We start from the raw sequence: 19,411 nt of genomic DNA on the forward strand, positions 1-19,411 counted from the left end.
AACTTTTTCAACTTGCAAGACTAAAACTCTATACTTGTTAAAAAGCGACTCCCCATTTTCCCCTCTCCCCAACCCCTGACCACCACGATTCTACTTTCTGTCTCTCTGATTTGGGCTATGCTAAATATTTCATATAGGTGGACTCATGCAGTATTTGTCTTTTTATGATAAGCTTATTTTATTATACTTAGCATAATATCCTCAGGGGGTATCTGTGTTGTAGCATGTGACAGGATTCAGTTCTTTTTTAAGGTTGAATAATATTCTATTGCATGTATATGCCACATTTAAAAAATCCATTCATTTATCAATGGACATTTAGGTTGCTTCAAACTTTTGGCTGTTGTGAATAATTCTGCAATGTACACAGGTGTACAGATATCTCTTTAAGATACTGTTTTAAATTTCAATTGGATATATACCCAAAAATGGGATTGCTGGATCCTATCGCCGTTCTATTTTTAACTTTTTTGAGGAGCCTCCATACTGTTTTCCACAGTGGCTGCACCATTTTACATTCCCACCAGCAGTGCACAAGGGTTCCAATTTTTGCACATCCTTACCCAGACTCTTTTATAGCTGGGTTTTTCATGTGGCTTAACTGATACCAAGCATATGCCACTGAGAGATGTGGAATGCAGAAGTTCACATTGTGAAGCTGTTCCTGGGCAAGCAAGGTGTGAGATGTTTGGTTTTCTGTGACAGAAGTAGCTGAGGTCTCAGTGGCTGGTACTTAGCTTTGGGGATGTCAAGAAGCAGAACATGGGACGTCGATTTCACTTGCATGGAGATCAGCAGAGGCAGTGGGCAGCCTTCTGACTGTGGCAGCAAACTCCGCAGTATTGTTCTGGAAGTTGTTCCTGGAATCTCAGCCTGGTGCCTGCATCTCCAGCTCTTCCAGTGATTTTGTAAACACCTAATTCTAGGAGTGATGGAGGGAGTGGGGATCACATGGTAAAACCTGACTCCCAGTTGTCTGCCTTCTGCTTAAACTTGTTGGAGGGGTTCCTGTTATCTGTGACTGAACCCTGACTGACATAGACCCTCCCTGGTAGGAGCTGCAACGTGAAATAGGGGAGCTTTCAATGTTTATGTTTCAGCTATGTGAGAATGCTTATTTCTCTAAGAGAGAATGGAGACAGCACAGACAGAGACAGAGAGTTTAAGCAAGACTGAATTTAGGTTCCCACTATCCAGGAGGCCCTGCAACACACATTACCAGTTCATAATTTGGTTATACAACCTGCTTGTGATTACAAGAGATACCCTCAAATCTTTACTATGAATTCTGCCTTTTGCTTAAGCTCATTCGAGATGGATTTCTGCCACTAGCCAATCAAAAGTTGCATTGGGGTGTAGAGTACCTCGGAGATGTTATTACTGGATTATAACTTTAAATAATTAGCCTATTAAGTGAGTCCTCCTCTCTCCTCTGCCAAATTTACTGTTACTTATTCTGATCATTTAGAGTTTGGAGTGAGAAGGTCAAACCCAAGGCCAGGGCTTGCGTCTGCTTTGGTTCACAACTACAGCTGTCATCCTAGCAGATCTTTCACTGCTGGAAAATCACGTCAAATTAAGGGGCCTACTGTTGGCAGCTTAAAAATCTATAAAGTGTACAAGTAGCGTATAACTGGGGCACAAGTGGGCCACCAAGCAAACTGCTCCACCTAAGACAGTGCCGCCTTCCAACTGGGAGGTGGTGCTCTGCCTTATAAGTGGCTCTCCAGGGTGGAAGTTTCAAACTTAGGAAGATGAGCCTATCTTTCACTCAAATCCAGTGGAGCAATTAGCAACCCCACAGCCAAATACATCCTGTCCCGAAGAGTGGCCTACTTGAAATTTCAAGCAAAATGTTTCTGTTAGCAACTTAACTAGTAACTGTAAACTGGTACCCCTAAGCCTTGCCCATAACCACCACTGGGTGGCAGCCAGCTGCCAAGTGTCAGATCAGCTATAGGAGACAATTTTCGGGCATCTGTGACCACCCTGTGTGTGCTTTTTTGTTTGGAACCCTTACCCCTACCCCTTGCTGAAAGCATACCCCTGGTGGTCATGTTTCTCCATGTGATCCCTGCTCCCTTTGTTACTCCTGCTTTTCAAATCCTTTGACCTGCCCTTGGAGGAGCCAATCTTTGACTAGCCAGTGATCCACCAGACTTGTTCTCCAGAAAGTGAAGTAAGGAAGATACGACCTCATTGGTAGTGAGGACTGGAGTTCAAAGAGCCTATAGACTAAAAGCACAAGCAGTGAAGGAAAAATATTAATTGGATTTCATCGAAATTAATAACTTTAGTGTATCAAAGAATACTGTCAAGAAAGTGAAAAGACAACCCATAGAATGGGAGAAAATATTTGCAAATCATGTATCTAAGGGACTAATATCCAGAATATATAAAGAATTCTTACAACCCAATAACAAAAGACAACCCAGTTTAGAAAATGAGCAAAGGATATGAATAGACATTTCTCCAGATAAAGTGTACAAATGGCAAATATGCACATGAAAAGACGCTTAACATCATTAGCCATTAGGGAAACGCTAATAAAACCAACAGTGAGATACCATTTCACACCTGCTATGGTGGCTATAATAAATTTTTTAAAAAGGAAAATAACGAGTGTTAGGGGTTGGAGAAATGGAACCCTTATACATTCCTGGTGGGAATGTAAAATGGTACAGCTGCTGTGGAAAATAGTCTGGCGGTTCACCAGATAGTTAAACATAGTGTTAACATATATGACCCAGCAATTCCACTCCTAGGTATATGTCCAAGAGAGTTGAAAACATGTTCTTACAAAAACTCGTATATGAATGTTTGTAGCAGCATTGCTCATAATAGCCAAAAATAGTGAAATCAACCCTGCCCGTAGTGGCTTACAGTCCTGGGGTGGGGTAGGGAATTAGACTGGGTTATATGTGCAGAGAAAGATGTGAGAGGCAGAGAGGTGGTCCCTGCCTGGGGGCGCTTACACTCTGCTGGGGCAAAGGGACTAAAATCAATAGAAACATACACACATGTAAACCCTATACATAATCAGGAACTGGGTTGAAACAAGGATAAATTTTGGTAAAAAAGCTGGACCTTAAGCAAGGTTTAGTTTGGGGGGGAAGTGGGCTGAGGAGAGACCCTCATGATGTGGAGGAACAAACCAGGGCCAGGGCTCAGGCACTGCAATGCTAATGCAAATGCCAGCTTGGCCACTAGCTGTATGAGTATTTGTAATTTTCTGGGCCTCAACTTCCCAGATTGCAAAAGGGGGAGGTAGATTAGTTCATCTCTATGGTCCTTTAGGGTTTTTACAAGTTGTTTTTTCCAGGTATAGTGGAAAATGGAATTGGTTTAATAAGGGAGGAAAGTCTTGGGAAGAGAACTATAAAACTTATTAGCAAAAGCTAATTCTTCTGATTAGGGGCTACTATTGGCATTTGAAAAGGGATGTTTTATAGGTTTATTCTTATGGATGTGTGTAGGATTCAGGGATATTTATGTACATGACTGAAGGGGAGGAGGAATGGAATTCCATGTACATCACTGATATTTGACTAAGTGATCTATTTGATTCTACCAACTGCCCAGATATGGCATATTTGTGCATAAGATTGAAACTGAGACTGTGGAAGCAAAAAGCTGTGGGGTAATACGGCATTTTGAAAGAATAACTCCTTGTACTTTTGTAGTGTGCATAGAGGCGAGACAGAGAGTAGAAGATGAAGATGCCCTTATGTGGCTAGAACTCAGGGCTCACTCACCGACCACAGCTGTCCCCCGCAACTCTCCACTCCTTCATTCCCGCCAGACAACCTTTTCTCCACATCACTTCTCATCCCTCTGTCATTCTTTATTCTTTCAGTCCGTCAGTCCTCTTTTGACTCCTCTTGACTCCTTATAAACTCTGAACTCCAAATCAGTTGTTGCCTTACCCCCAACAATTCTCAAATTAGTTGTCGCTTTGCCCTCCCACCCTGTCTTCCACATCAGTGGGAGCTCCCTCTATCCCCCTCCTCCCTGACAAAGTTCGCCCATGCTTCCTTTGGGGACTTATACCCTGGGAATTTCTCTATATCTTTTCAAACCTCCTTCTCATCTCAGCCAAAATTCTACCATGCCCCCTAACAAGACTAGTTCCTGATACCTGTCCCTTTAATAATGCTGTATATCTGTATATTTTGTCCCTTTCCACTGGCATTTTCCAGTTTACAAAAACAAACAAACCACTTCTTTTTGTTCAGCTTTAACACTCAGAAATATTGGTAATAAACAAAAATAAACAAAGTAAACTTAATATTTTAACCTGGTCTGTTAGCTGTTGTTGAAATTTGAGGGAACAGAGCTGATCAGGTTATGGAGTAGAAGGACACACATTTTAAATAGAAACCCCAATTCAAAGGGGCTTCACCATTGAATGAAAATTCTAAAGAGGGGCTGGCCACAGGGAAGACTTGATTTTGTGACTCACTGATGTCATCAAGAACTTGGTTTCTTTCATTTTGTCTGTTTCTCCTTCCATGGTGTCAACTTCATTTAAAATAAGGTCTTCTTGTGGTCCCAAGATGCCTGCAAGCACTCCCTGAGCTATGGGCTTTCTATACAGGCAAGAGAAACTTCATTGCAACCTCCCCAGCCAAAGCCCTGATGTTTACTCTGATTCGTCTGACTCAGGTTGTCTGCTCACCTCTGATCGCTATGGTTATGAAGGGAAATGTAATGATTGCCATAGCCTCAGTCACATGCTCTACTCCTATAGCTGGAGTGGAGTTTTCTTTCCTGAAACTATATGACTCCCTTAAACTAAATCATAGTGCTTGCCCTTTGCTCATTTACCTACAGGACATGCAGATAGGTTTGGACCACTTACTGACTGCTCTCTGAACCTACGCCTAGTTGGTGCTCTAACTTTTCTTAGCTCCAGCCCTCGCACTCAAGTCAGAGCACTAGATGTTAACAAAGTACCATGTGGAAAACTCCAGAACCGTGTGTGGAAGCCTCTGGGCAGAGATGAAAGGATGCAGGGAAGTGATGGGGTGTGGGGTAAGGACTGCATAGCTATATAATAGTCATGTGGTGATGTCATGACTTTAACTCTCCAAACATCTGCTGGGAGGCTCCTATTGCTAAAAGTGGAACAGCTGATTAGAGGACAAAATGAATTCTGACCAGAAAGGAAAAGCCAGTTGGTGAAACAGAAGGTATGGGAAACATGGAAGGAAGTGTGAGTCACCTTGAAATTCATCATGGCAGAGAAAGGGAACAAATGGGTATGTTCAGACACAACCATTGGCTTTTTTTTTTTTAATCAGAGAAAGGTAAAATGAGTCCATAGTTTCTAAAAGGGACTATCACTTAAGAAGAATAAGTAGCTTTTAAAAAAGGAATGCTTACTCTGTAATTTTGGGTTAGCCTAATGAGAAGGACACTGAGAAGACATTAAAGAAATAAAACATGCTCAAGGAACAACCCAAGCTTAGATTTAGAAAGAACAAAAACAATCTCAGAAGCAGGCCACATGGTTAAGGATGCATATAAGACCGCAGACATGGCACAAATCTATACAGACGCTACATCCTGAACGCTAACTGTGAATATGTTGAGACTTGAGAAAATGTTAAAACCAAACACTGTAGAGTATAAAAAAACAGAAATATAATGTTGTACACAGGAAACTTATATAATGTTACAATCCAATGTTACATAAATAATAATAAATAAAAATTCTTTTTTAAAAAGTTTGGTGTTTTCACTTATTTTTTAAAGCAAAAAAAAAAAAAAAAGCCCACAAAAAAGGAAGAGATTATTGTTTGAGGAAGATGTATAAAGAGAAAGCAGAACCCCTCAGCTGGCTTTTTTGCCTACCTTTCCCCTCTTAAGGAAACTTTTTTTTAACATAGAAATGCTAGTACGTCAGAGAGAACTGTAGTCCGAGAGAATAAAGATGATAGTAAGAGTATTAGCCCATTAAAATGCATTTCAGTACTTAAGCCAAATGAATTATAGCCAAAGATATTGAAGCAACTTGCTTATGTGTTTATCTTGGGATCTGTAATAGGCAGAATAATGGCTTCCTCCAAAGATGTCCTCATCCTAATCCCTGAAATCTGTGACGATGCCACCTGACACGGCAAAAGGGACTTTGCTGATGTGATTAAATTAAAGATCTTGAGATGGAAAGATTACCTGGTTTTCTGGATGAGCATAATGTAATCACAAGGATCCTTATAAAAAGGAGGCAGGAAAACCAGAGAAGATGATCTGATCATGGAAACAAAGGTCAGAGTGATGCGATTGCTGGCTCTTGGCCATGAACCAAGCAAGTAATGTGGTGGCCTTTAGAAGCTGGAAAAGGCAAAGGACTGGATTCTGCCTTCAGAGACTCCAGAAGGAACGCAGCCCTGCCGATACCTTGATTTTAGCCTGGTGATACTGATTTCAGACTTCTGAACTCCAGAACTGTAATATGACAAATCTGTGTTTTTTAAAGCCAATAAACATATGGTAATTTGTTACAGCAGCAATAGGAAACTAATACAGGATCATTACTTCAGACTTGGAAAACCATTGCAAAGAGAAAAGTTACCCAAGGCTGGTGATGGGCATGTTACAATTTTATAAGGAGAATTCACAAACTTGATATTAATTATTGGTGAAATTTTGAATTAAATTTACTAAACAAGTAGTTTGCAAGCACTTAGAAAGGTAGGAAATCATCAGGAACAAGTATAAATGAACTAAGACTCAATTATCTCCAAATAGGTGACTGAGGTTTTCAACCTATTAGAGTTATTATTAGGGATATGTCTGTGTGGAGCAAACAAAAGATTCAGCAAACCTTTTGATAAAGTGCCCTATGATAATTATGCAGACAAAATAAATAAATGTAGACTAAACCACAGAAAATTTAGATGAATTCATAGTTGACTGAACAAATATACCTGAAGTATGTTGATTTAATGGATCAAAGCCAATTTGGAAAAAAAAAAGTCTTCTCTGCTTTTTTTGACCAAATCCTATTAAGAGTTTTTAAAATCAACAACATGGATGGCTGTGTAAATGTATCCTACTAAGACAATATTAATAGGTGGGTGGAAAGAATTCGTATTTTAAAAATCTCAGGGTGGAAAAGTTGGACATAAGCTAGCAAGATAAAATTGAAAAGGGATGTATGTAATATCTGGCACTAGTTTTAAAAAAAAACATTTGCAAAATTACAGTGTAGGACAGATCTGGAATGGCAGAAATTCTTGTTTCAGAACAAAATGATTCTTGGAGATTTTAGTTGACGATGAATGAACTTTGAATCAAGTAGAGTGTGGTCTAACTATGAGTTAATCTTGGGTTGCATTTTTGGAAGCTAGGCCTTCAGATCTGCCGTGGTCTAACTGCTGCTGGAGTAGGGACCTCGTTTTGCCACCACACAAGCAGGCTGTGATCTAAAGGACTCTGGAAGCCATATCTGTGATCGTGGGTCCTGAAGATATAAATATGCAGGTGTCTCGTGGGGCCAATGCATAGACCAGCTTGGTTAGAGTGGAGGGCTCTCGTTGGAGAAGAGATGAGAAGAATCATGTTGGCAGGGTAGGTTAAGGCAGATTGTGGAGACTAAGCTCTTGAATTCCCAGCCTAAAGAGTGTAAGTCATCTTTGAGGCAATAAGGAGGTTTCAAACATTCGTAAGGGGTAGAGGGCAGATGAGAATTGTGTTTTTGAGGTTAGATCTGACATTTTGAATGACAGAGAGGCAATGTGATGGAAAAGTAAGGGTGGGGTGGTATTCTGGTCTTCAATTTGCTGGATATTTAACTCTGAGCAAGATTCTTTACCTCTCTGTCTCTTTTACCTTCCTGTCTCCTTACCTGTGATATGGGAATAATAATAGAATTTACCTTATAAAGTTGTTTGAGGATTAAAGACTTAAAATGTATGAATTGCTTGGAACAGTTCCTCGTATAAAATCGTACTCAACAAATTCTAGCAAGTCATTACTACTAGAGTTCAAACTGGAATGTGTGGGCACTAAAAACTGCAGAAAGGGAGGGACAGCTGCATGGAGCATGATGAAGGCAAAATCCAGAGACCTTGTTGCTTTCCTGGACCCTAGCCTGTTCTTAGCTGTCTCTCTTGTGTGTTCTCGCCTTTGCTCTCATCATGGCTGCAGGGCTGTGTCTGCATGGTGCTCCACCTGGTTGCCTTGCAGCCTGAAGTCTTCCCCTCACCCATGCCCAGAGTGATCTCCATAGCCATTTAACTCTTACATTATATTTCCTTAATTATCTTTTCATGTGTACACATGTCTCACTCTGCCCAGTTCAGCCTTATTGAGGTCAGGGACTGTTTTACATATTCCTTTTTATCTCCCACAACATCTGGCGCAGTGTCTTGCACATGCTCCAAAACTGAATATTATTGATAAAGGCACAGGTTAACTTAGTGATGATTCCAAGCTTCCAAGCATTTGTTATGGGGAAAATGGTGGTGCCGAGGATGAAAGAGTGAAGCACAATGAGAAGCAATTAGCTTTAAAAGTCAATGCGTTCCGCTTGGGGTATAGTGAGGTCATAAATTAACTTGGGGTTAGTTTCCAAAAACACTAAAGCAGAAATCTAATGGAGACAAAATTACCATTTAAATCCCTTAAATCTCAAAGTCTCTTTATAAGTGATTTCAGTTGCATTGGAACTGGTCATTCTCTCTTCAGTTGAACACAGATAAAGTTATTGGGTTATGTTTGGAGGACATGCTGCACCAAAAATTATGCTTTCCTGGGTGTGTATGTGGTGAGGGTTCTGTCTGCATCTTTCCAAAGTGGGTCTTGTGAATTATGCATATTCACAGTGTATATGATTGGACTCCATTGTAATTATGTGGCTTTCAGGTAGAGAGGATGAATTCCCTCCACTCTTTTTACCTTCCCTCCTTCTCCATAGTTGTGCCTCCACTTTCTACACTATCCCAAATACCCATACAGGGTAAGAAAGCAAAGACTATTCAGGAAATGCTCTTCATTCCTTCAGCAGATGTGGACTATTGCATCAATCAGCAGATTAGTAGACCATTTGGGGTAAAAAAACTATCAGCCTAATACAGTGTGTAACTATTTACAGTTATAGTTCAGAGGGGACATTTTAAAAACATCAATTAACTTTGGAAGGAAAGGTGCAAATCCACGTGCAATGTTTCACTTAGCTAGACTTAAGAAACAATTTTAACAATCCTGATGAATGTGGAAGCCAGCAATTGAATAAAACAACCCTTTAGGCATCTCATCCTGGGAACAATCTAGCCATGCAGTGATGGTCAATAGACAATAGTTGACTGATAGAAATTAGCCATGAGCTAAGCCTAAATATGAGCAACATGAGTTCTTCACCTCCAGTGCCTGAGATGAGTTACCTTGTTTTGTTGATATTGCTGTTAAGGAAAAATAAAATCATGAATCTGGATATCCTTCCCCTTAATATTAACCATCTGCCCACATGTAACCTACTTATTTCCTAGCTGACATTCGACCTTTGTGGTTCTTTCTTTTCATAGTGATTATATGAAAAGTCCCTAATGGTGACTGGTGTTCACTAATGTAAAGTGGAACCATTGTTTGGAGACTGGCTTCAAGTTCTTCTTCAATTACAAGCCCCCTTCTCCAAAATTCCTTAAATTCAAATATTAAAACTCCAAGAGGATGGCAAGGCAAACCCATGTTCCTTGTGAAAACCTCCCAAAGGAAATCTGTTTTGAAAATTCTTTTAGAAGGTGAGAAGGAAGCGTTGAGCAAAAGGATGCAAGGCCAAGGTCAACGAGCGCTGACTGAAGGGAAAAAGGATGTCAGCCTGTTTTTTAGGATGCCCCCAGGTGCAGAGAGGAATAGTTACTCTGCTAATTGTGAGCAGCTGTTCAAACAGAGGTGCTAACCTCAGCTGTCTTAACTAAAAGTTGTTGAAAAAATAATGTTTAAAACAAGTGACAAGAAGCTATCTCTAAATTTGAAGGATTATGCAGCAAAGGTGGGATTAGAAGATACTTCTTAAACTACAGCTACTGAATATTTTGCTCAAACTTTGACTTTTGTTTGGTTTATTGCCTGCATGTGGTTAGTCCCATTAGAGAGAGAAGTACTTGCTTCCATGAGCCAAGTGTTTGTTGCGTAGGTAACACTGGGGAGACTCCAAAAAAATTTGGAGTGATACCCATAACTAGTCACACCCTTGGAAGTTTTCTCATCAGCCTGAAATATGACTGAGTCTTAAAATGTTAAACAGAAGAGAGAGTTAATTTTTGTTGAGCCTTATTTCCATTGGTAAGAGAATTACAAATAACTGCAAAGAGATGCCTGGTGAGGGTCCTTGTTACACTGCTCCCTAGATGGAGACACATTCAGTGTACCCCTATTTATCCAACAGTATTTTCCACTTCCCCGTAAGCCTTTTAAATAACTAATTCAGTGTGCTCTTCTGGAGGCTTCCTGGGTCAGAGGCTGTGTTGCATCTGCCTTTGTGTTTTTCCAGCCCCTACGTTTTCTGCAGTAGGTTGCAGTAGGTTTGATTCTCAGTGACCCAGGAGGATCTCATGAACATTTAAAGCCCAATTGAGTGGAGAGCAAATGTAGGCAGAGGAAGTGGAGAGACTGGCTTGTTTCTCACTTGGTGGGTGATGATGTGTTGGAGATGGATGTGAATGCCAAGAGTCCGAAGGAGAGAAAGACGCAACTTGAACTGGAATTCTAAACTCTTTCCCAGCAACTGCTGTGTGATGGACACAGTTGCTTTTGAAGGTAGAAATCTCGTTGGTTTCTCTGAACCCTTAACTCAGCTTTGTAAATAGTCCCCCATTTAACCCTCCTCAGTTACCCTGTTTGAGTGTATTATCTATTTGCTGCTGGGACTCTCCCTGTTCCAGCTGAGTATTGCTGTCCCTATTTTATAGGCAAAAAAACTGTGGCCCAACAGTGTTGAACGCAGGTTGTCCATCTACAAAACCCAGTCTCCCTCTTCTAACCTTGTCTATGCAACCGTCTTCATATTTAAGAGAGCTCATTGTCTTTAGCTAAAGTATTACTCTGGCCTTTCAGGCCTTAACTCATATGTGGGGTTGTATTTTTGGAAGAGAAACCCTTTCTTCTTCCCACCAGGAATAGGTCCCACTCTGTCCCACCCACCACATGTGATCTGGGACCTTATTTTCAGTTTGTGAAGAACCTTTCCTTCTTTAGTTTAAAAAGAATTATTGTGAATTCCCTCTTTTCACTAAGGAATACCTCCTGAGATTTTGATATTTTCAATCCTATTAAGCAGAACTCTTAAACTTAATTATTTGAAAACAACCTTAATAAAATCTGATTCAAGGCAAGTCCTGAAATACCAGATCAGAAAGGAAACTTATTAGCTATCTTTTTTTCTACTCTAGATGCTACAAAACACATTAGAGCTGGAAATGCCTTTAGAGATAATCCAGATTCTTAACCTCATTTTGAGTAACATAGACAGTAATAACAGAGGCCTGTTCACACTGGGTGTGTTGTCTTTGATTTTATAGAACAGTCATTTTTCAAACTAAAAATCCTTTCTACTGTCTGAATTGTTCTTATGCTTCCAATATTCATTTGCTGATCCTTCATAGCTTGGGACCCATGGTGTTACCAATGCAAACACAGAGGAGTTTCTGGATTTTTCTACTTTAACAGTGGGTGATAGTTGTGGCTCTATTTTTTATCTTCAGTTTTTCATTCGTTCCCCGATTTACTGAATACCTGCTTTGCCCTGAGGGCTGTGATGAGGACTAAGTTAGAAAATTCACAAAGCCTGGTGCAGAGTAGTTCCTCAAAACATGTTGGCTGGTTTGTGTGTATGTGTTTATTTTTTATTTTGAAATCAATGTAGGATTAATGCTTCAAAGCACACACTTGCTATAAGATTTAGATGATTTTATTAACTTCTCTGTGCCTCAGTTTTCTCATTTATTAAACAGGAGCAATAATACTACTGAACCCTTGGGCTGTGATAAGGATTAATTGTAATAATACATGGAAAGCATCTACCCTAGGACCTGGCTTGGAGAAAGTCCTTGATGGCATTAGCTATTGTTCGTGTTATCAGCAAGATTATTAGAAAATATGATGGCTATTTACCAAGTGGCACTGTAGCAAGAAGAAAAAAGTATAGGCTTTGGAATTAGGTAACTTTGAGTTCCAATCTCTGTTCTGTCGTGGTGTGAATTTAGGCAAGTTACTGTTCTGAGCTTTGGTCTCTTCTACAGCATTCGTACTAGCCCTACTCCCCTTGCAGGGTGCTTGGCAGTCCCTAGGGGGATACAGTATCATAATGTATCACCCAGTGCATGGCATGTTGGAGACAGTGAATAAATATTAGTTCTCTGGATGCTGTGGGGCATACAAAGATGAACAAAGGAAACAAACCCTCTCTTTCTCGACTTCCAGGGGTTTATAATCTTGCTGTGGAGATAAGACATGTCCACAAATAACTATAGATACCCTAAAATGGTGAGTGCTGTGAAAGAGCTACAGCTAATGGGCTGTGGGTGTTTGCAGTCAGTGGGTTACTAAAAGAGGGTCATTTGAGCTGGGCTGTTGGCTTTGGCTGAGAAAAGGAGCTCTTTACTAAGGAGCTATTTTAATTTACAAACCCCGCTTGTTTTCTTTTTTCTCTCCCTCCTCATTACCACCTCCTCACCCCCAAACCCCAGAATACCCTGTTATGCACCACTGGTAATTTTTGTGTGGTGGGGAGAAATTCATTATCCTCACTGCCAGTAGGGTTTGCTGATGCACTCTGTTTTCTGGCTGTGATATTTACAGCATCTCAGTTAAGATTTAATTTTCTATTATTCTCTGAACTTTGCAACCCTCATTTTTCATTTGCTGTCCGAAATGTGTTGCTCCAGCACCCTGGAACCACTGCTGGAAAGACTTATTTAACATTCAGAATCGATGAACAAACAGGAGAAACATTTTCCCAGAGACAGGCCACAAGGGATGTGAGCTTTAGCTTTGATTCTTATTGATAGTTTTATACTCTTCTTTCTGCTTCCTGTGGCTAACTGCACTTCTCTACCTAATTATCAAATAAGATGCCTTGGAGGTACCTGAACTTGGGTGTTCTTGCCTGGAAATGTTATAGTCCAGGATCTCTCTGGTGTTGTTATTATTTCCTTTTAATCTTGGCCTCTGGATTTGTTTGATACCATAGGAAATCTTTTTTTTTTTCCTTTTTCTCTTATGAGTCTCTTGCTAGAATTGCCCTATGACACAAAAACTTGTCTAAAGAGATCTCAGGGCTAGCAGGCCTTTTTCCTGCCTCATTATTTTTGGATTCATTTGGTTGCTGAAACAGAATTGTGATTAAAGTGTTTATCCACTCCGGAGCTCATTGCTTCCTACACAGCACCTTCCTCTTGACTCCATGAGAGTGTTCATCAGGGATGGAAGTGGTTGAATATTTTCTCATTCCATTGCTTTCACTCTCAGCCCATCTACTAAGGTGTTAGCAGACTTACTGTCATTCTTGACCTATGACATTTTGGTAACTGCCTGCTCTTCTCCAATGTATATATCCACATCACTGCACTGGGAGCAGCCATTTTATACAACTTGACTATGCCTTCCTAGCCATACTTTATCAGTGGGTGGGAACTTAACAAAAACAGTCTTCCCTGGGATATTGGATTTGGGACTGAGAGAGAGTTAGGCCAGTCTCTTTATAGGGACTGGAGCCATGAATGTGAAAGTGAGGGTGAAACGGAGCAGGATCCTACGGTCCTTACCCCAATGTCCTCAGCCTGCCTGTTGTCTGTGGGAAAATTTTAGCCAAAGAATAAGTTTAATCAGAGAAGTGAGAAAATGCAAAAGCAAAGGAAAACAGTCAAAGGAGACCAAATAATAATAGTTAGTCATTAAGCAAAGGCAAGGACCTTTAGTTCCTCCTCAAGGGCTGTAGATAATATCCTGAGCCGCGTCCTGCGAGCTGTCTTATAGATACGGAAACACCCACCAGGTGGAAGAAGTGAACTACATGATGACCAGGCTGCAGCCATGACATAAGCTGCTACAGTTCCAAGAATTGGCCTCAAAGAAATGGGAACAAATGGACCATGGAACTGAAGATTATCTGTACTTAAAACATCAAGATGATGCTGGTCAGACCACTGATGACCAGTTTCAAGATGACTGTCAGAGCTGACTGTGCTGTTTCTGCATGTGGCCCCCTCCCTCTGTCTACAAAAGCTCTTGCCCACTGATTGTCAGGGAGTGGGGGGGAGTCGGCCTTTGGACGGGAGTCCGCTCTCTGCCCTGCCCCCTCCACTGGTTGCTGGCCTCAAAAATAAAGCAAACTTTCCTTTCCACCAACCTGGCCTCTTTATTGGCTTTTGAGCAGCGAGCAGCCAGACCCCACTTTTGGTTACAAGGGGAGTTAGATGCCATTTTTCTTCCAGGTGGAACCAGAGCTCAGTGATAAAAAAAAATAGAGCAGGCATGCGGAAAGGGGAGAGTAGAGACACAGAGATGGAGGGTCCCAAGGGCAACTTGGAGCTCTGGTACTACTTGTTCCTACAGCCTTGTAGTGTCTTTCTTTGTGTGAGACTGATTCTTCACTGGGTACCACAGATACCCTCAAACCTTTCCAATAAATCTCCTCATTGGCTTAGACTAGTGAAAGTTGGTTTCTTCATAGTTAATCAAAGAGTCCTATTTGTCACATGTTTTTCTCTACCAAATTGCTGGTTTCATGTTTCTGGTGATAGCTAACAAGAGAAAGTTTACATCATTATTCAGAACCTTTCTGACCACAAAGGAAAATGTTGAAACTTAAATGTGCTCAAAAAAGAACCATTAGATGTACTCAAAAATTGAAATCAAGGTCCTAAAGAGATATCTATACACCCATGTTTACAGCAGGATTATTCACAGTAGCAAAAAATAGGAAGCAACCAAAGCAACCATCAGAGATGGAATGGATAAACAGAACATGGTCTATACATACAAGGGAATATTATTCAGCCTTAAAAAGGAAAGAAATTCTGTCACATGCTACAACATGGATGAAACTAGAGGACATTACGCAAACTTAAATAAGCCAGTCACAAAAAGACAAATACAATATAATTCCATTTATACAAGGTACCTAGAGTAGTCACATTCATAGAGACAGAAAGTATCAATAGAATGGTGGTTGCCAGGGGCTGGGGGGAGGGGTGAATGGGAAGTTATTGTTTAATGGGTATAGAATTTCAGTTTTGAAAGATGAAAAGAGAGACCTGGAGATTAATTGCCCAACGATGTGAATGTACATAACACTACTGAACTATACAGTAAAAATGGTTGACAAGGTAAATTTTACACTATGTATTTTTTTATCACAATTTTAAAAAATAATAAAATTCCCTGAAGAATATCACTGATTTCTGGAATGTGGACAGAGGTAGTGGGATGAGCCTGGGCTATGAATGAGAAGCTCTCATTCTATTCCTGGCTTTGGACTCAAAGAAGCATGACTTGTCCAGCACCATTTAACTTCCTTATGCCTCACTTCACTCATATGTTCCTTGAATTCATTCATACAAGTCTCTGCTATGTAGTTTCTAGGTCCCCTGCAAAATGCTGGGAACATGAAGATGAATAAGATGTAGGTTGCTGGAGAAGCTTATCCATAGGAAGTGATCTCTGAGCATGTCTGGAAAGATCAACTGAGGAATTCACCAGGTGGGAAAGTGAGAGATGGCATTCCAGGCAGAGAAGCAGCATGCACAAAAACCCAGAGTCATGAACAGGCCTGATATGTTTAGAAAAATCTGAGAAACACTTTTGTGTTGAAGTCTGGGCAGCAGATGGGGGCAGATAAAACAGTGGTGGGAGATGGTGCTGAATAGGGAGACCAAGACTGGACTGTGGAAGGGCTTCCTACCGATTATTTTAGAAATAGGCAATGTTTCCCACTACATGTTCTGTGGACCTCTGGCCCCTCAAGAGGCTCTTAGGGAAATAATCTGGGAGATGTTCCACACTCTACCTCCTTCTTGGATATTTTGGATATCCCTTAGCATACAAAAAGTTAGAAGAATTCCTGTTATAAAAATCCTGACTGACTTTGTTTAACACAGCATTTCCCAAATTTATATCCATGGAACTTTTTTTGTATATATCCTTTAGTGGCAGACCTTCATTTTAAAAAATCACTTTGGAAAATCTATGTTACGTCTGGGACCCTGGAATATAGGGCACACTTAATTTTCATTTCATCTTTTAAAACATGAGGGAGTTTTACTGGGAGGTGATCTCGCATTCTGTATTTTCAAGACTGGTTCCTTAACTGCCTTCTTCTGCTAACTTTCCCAGTTGGGGAGATGTCATATAGGAGAAAGCTACAATGTAAGAGGCAGCTGGATTAAGCATCTGTGTACATGTTCTGCCCCAAAGGCATGCCCTACCTCTTTCCTCTGCCTTCAGAAGCAGGTCTCTGAGACAAAGATTTAAGTGCAAGTAATTTATTTGGGAAGTGATCCCAGGAAACATTCGTGGTGGAGTGAGAAAGTGAAGCAAGGGAGCTAAGGCAGTGGATAAATAATGTGTTATCAAGCAATTTTTTTACTGGGGACAACTGAGGCTTTGGGGAGCTCTGAGAGGTAGTGTAGACTTTGCACCTCCAAATTATTCTACTGGAGCGGCGAGGGATCTGGGGCATCTGTCCACCAGCTCCTGCCAGTGAGTAGTTTAGGGTTGCTCCTTTTAATTCCCTGGCACTTCTCGTCTCTCACCCACATGGACAGAGCAGACTCCAGGGGCTAGAGAAAGCTGGCAGAGGCATGCAGGGGCTGGCATCTGGAAGTCAGACTGACTGGTATGGACCAAGGGGATAAGGATGGGGCACTTGAAAGTGCCTGCTACAGTTTGGAAGCTGGAGAAGCTGGAGAGAACATTGTTATTATTTTAATCTGTTTATTGTGAAGGAAGACTCTGATAGAGTGATACCTTTCTGTTCGCTGCTTCAAGATTCTAGAATTTTACCTGTAGCTCTCTTCTTTTAGGCAATATCCCAATAATCTCGTTTCCAATTATTTGCTGATTTAACTCTCATTTTCACCTTTTGTACTCACCTTTTGTATTCACCTAAATTTAGGTCCCAGATTTTTTATTTATCTGAGTTTTACTCTAAACCATATCTTAGCCCTTCTGAAGAGGCACTGTTGTTACCATCAAGTTCCTGCTTTTGTTTTGGGCTAGAATATCCTTTCTAAATTGCCTTTAATTTTTTATGGAGAAAGGTTCATTGTCCTCATGTCTTCTGACTATTGAATAGGAGAAAATTAGATGGGCCACTTTGAACTATGTCCCTAAATCTATCCTTTCAATTCCCTCTCAGCAGCCCTCAGACCAAGCCACTTGGACATACCAATCTCAGGGCTTATTTTTTCATCATTAATCAACTCACACTTCATTTTTATCCATGTTTCATTTATTCATTCAACAAGAATTCATTGAGGTTCTACCATGTACACGAGGCACTGCTGCAAATGATCTTGGAGTAGGAGGTGAGAAGTGAGGATGCAGGGGAACAGTAGTTCCACAGAACAGATTCTGGAGAGATAGGCTTGAGTGAAAGGTTCATTTCTGCCTTGGGCAAGTCATTTTGTCTTTCTGAGGCTCAGATAACTCATCTATAAAATGAGAATAATTATAATACCTCTATGATGGGCAGAATTATTATTCATATCCATATGTTAAATTACCAATCCCCAGTACCTCATATTTGGAGATAAGGTCTTTTTTTTTAATACATCTTTATTGGAGTGTAATTACTTTACAATGTTGTGTTAGTTTCTGCTGGACAATTAAGTGAATCAGCTATACATATAAATATATCCCCATATCCCCTCCCTCTTGCGTCTCCCTCCCACCCTCCCTATCCCACCCCTCTAGGTGGTCACAGAGCACTGAGCTGATCTCCCTGTGCTATGCAGTAGCTTCCCACTAGCTATCTATTTTACATTTGGTAGTGTATATATGTCAATGCCACTCTCTCACTGTGTCCCAGCCTCCCCTTCCCCTGCTGTGTCCTCTAGTCCGTTCTCAATGTCTGCATCTTTATTCCTGCCCTACCACTAGGTTCATCAGTACCATTCCATATATATGCGTTAGCATCTTTTCATGTGTCTCTTGGCCATCTGTATGTCTTCTTTGGAGAAATGTCTGTTTAGGTCTTCTGCCCATTTTTTGATTGGGCTGTTTGTTTTTTTGATATTGAGCTGCATGAGCTTCTTGTATATTTTGGAGATTAATCCTTTGTCAGTTGCTTTGTTTGTAAATATTTTCTCCCATTCTGAGGGCTGTCTTTTTGTCTTATTTATTGTTTCCTTTGTTGTGCAAAAGCTTTTAAGTTTCATTAGGTCCCATTTTTTAGTTTTGTTTTTATTTCCTTTACTCTAGGAGGTGGGTCAAAAAGGATCTTGCTGTGATTTTTGTCATAGAGTGTTCTGCCTATGTTTTCCTCTAAGAGTTTTATAGTGTCTGACCTTACATTTAGGTCTTTAATCCATTTTGAGTTTATTTTTGTGTATGGTGTTAGGAAGTGTTCTAATTTCATTTTTTTACATGTAGCTGTCCAGTTTTCCCAGCACCACTTATTGAAGAGGCTGTCTTTTCCCCATTGTATATTCTTGCCTCCTTTATCAAAGATAAGGTGACCATATATGCGTGGGTTTATTTCTGGGCTTTCTATCCTGTTCCATTGATCTATATTTCTGTTTTTGTGGCAGTACCATACTGTCTTGATTATGGAGATAAGGTCTTTGAAGAGGTAATTAAGCTAAAATAGGCCATGGGGGTGGGGCCTTAATCCAACATAACTAGTGTCCTTTTAAGAAGAGGAAGAGACACAGGAGTGCATGTGTGTATAGAAATGACCATGTGAAGAAACAACAAGAGGGTGACCATCTACAAGCCAGAGGAATTCAGCACTGCCAGCACCTTAATCTTGGACTTCTAAGCCTCCAAAACTGTAAGAAAATAAATTTCTGTTGTTTAAGCTAGCCAGTTTGTGGTATTTTGTTATGGCAGTCCTAGCAAACTAATACACCTACTTTCTGTGATTATTAAGAATGCACACATAACAGTATGGTCCCCAACACACATAAAATGATGAATACATGCATAGAATTATTTTTGCTATTATTATTACAGAGATAGACTAGACTTAGATGCCATACTGAAACTACCCTTCATTCAGATGGAGAAACACAGACTGAAATATCTATAAAACAAGATGGAAAATGCTAAGTGCCAAAAAGAGGTAGAGAACAACCCATGGTAGTCAGAGGAGGAAGAGCTGGGAGGAAAAAGCCAGGGGAGGCTGAGGTGGGTTTGACAGAGTTAGCATTTGACCTGGGGCAGATAGGATTAGTGCATACAGATG

General features: G+C 40.5%; 1 protein-coding gene across 8 annotated transcripts in view; it reads left to right on the forward strand.

Annotated features, from left to right (window-relative positions):
* The window catches only part of MAMDC2 (MAM domain containing 2), a gene marked incomplete at its 5' end in the record, with an annotated part of 436,428 nt that overhangs the window by 183,836 nt on the left and 233,181 nt on the right, over nt 1–19,411 (forward strand). The gene's annotated exons all lie outside the window — the stretch shown is intronic.

The sequence above is a fragment of the Mesoplodon bidens genome, assembly GCF_964165515.1.
Source record: "Mesoplodon bidens genome assembly, chromosome: 6".
In the NCBI taxonomy this organism is placed as follows: domain Eukaryota; kingdom Metazoa; phylum Chordata; class Mammalia; order Artiodactyla; family Ziphiidae; genus Mesoplodon; species Mesoplodon bidens.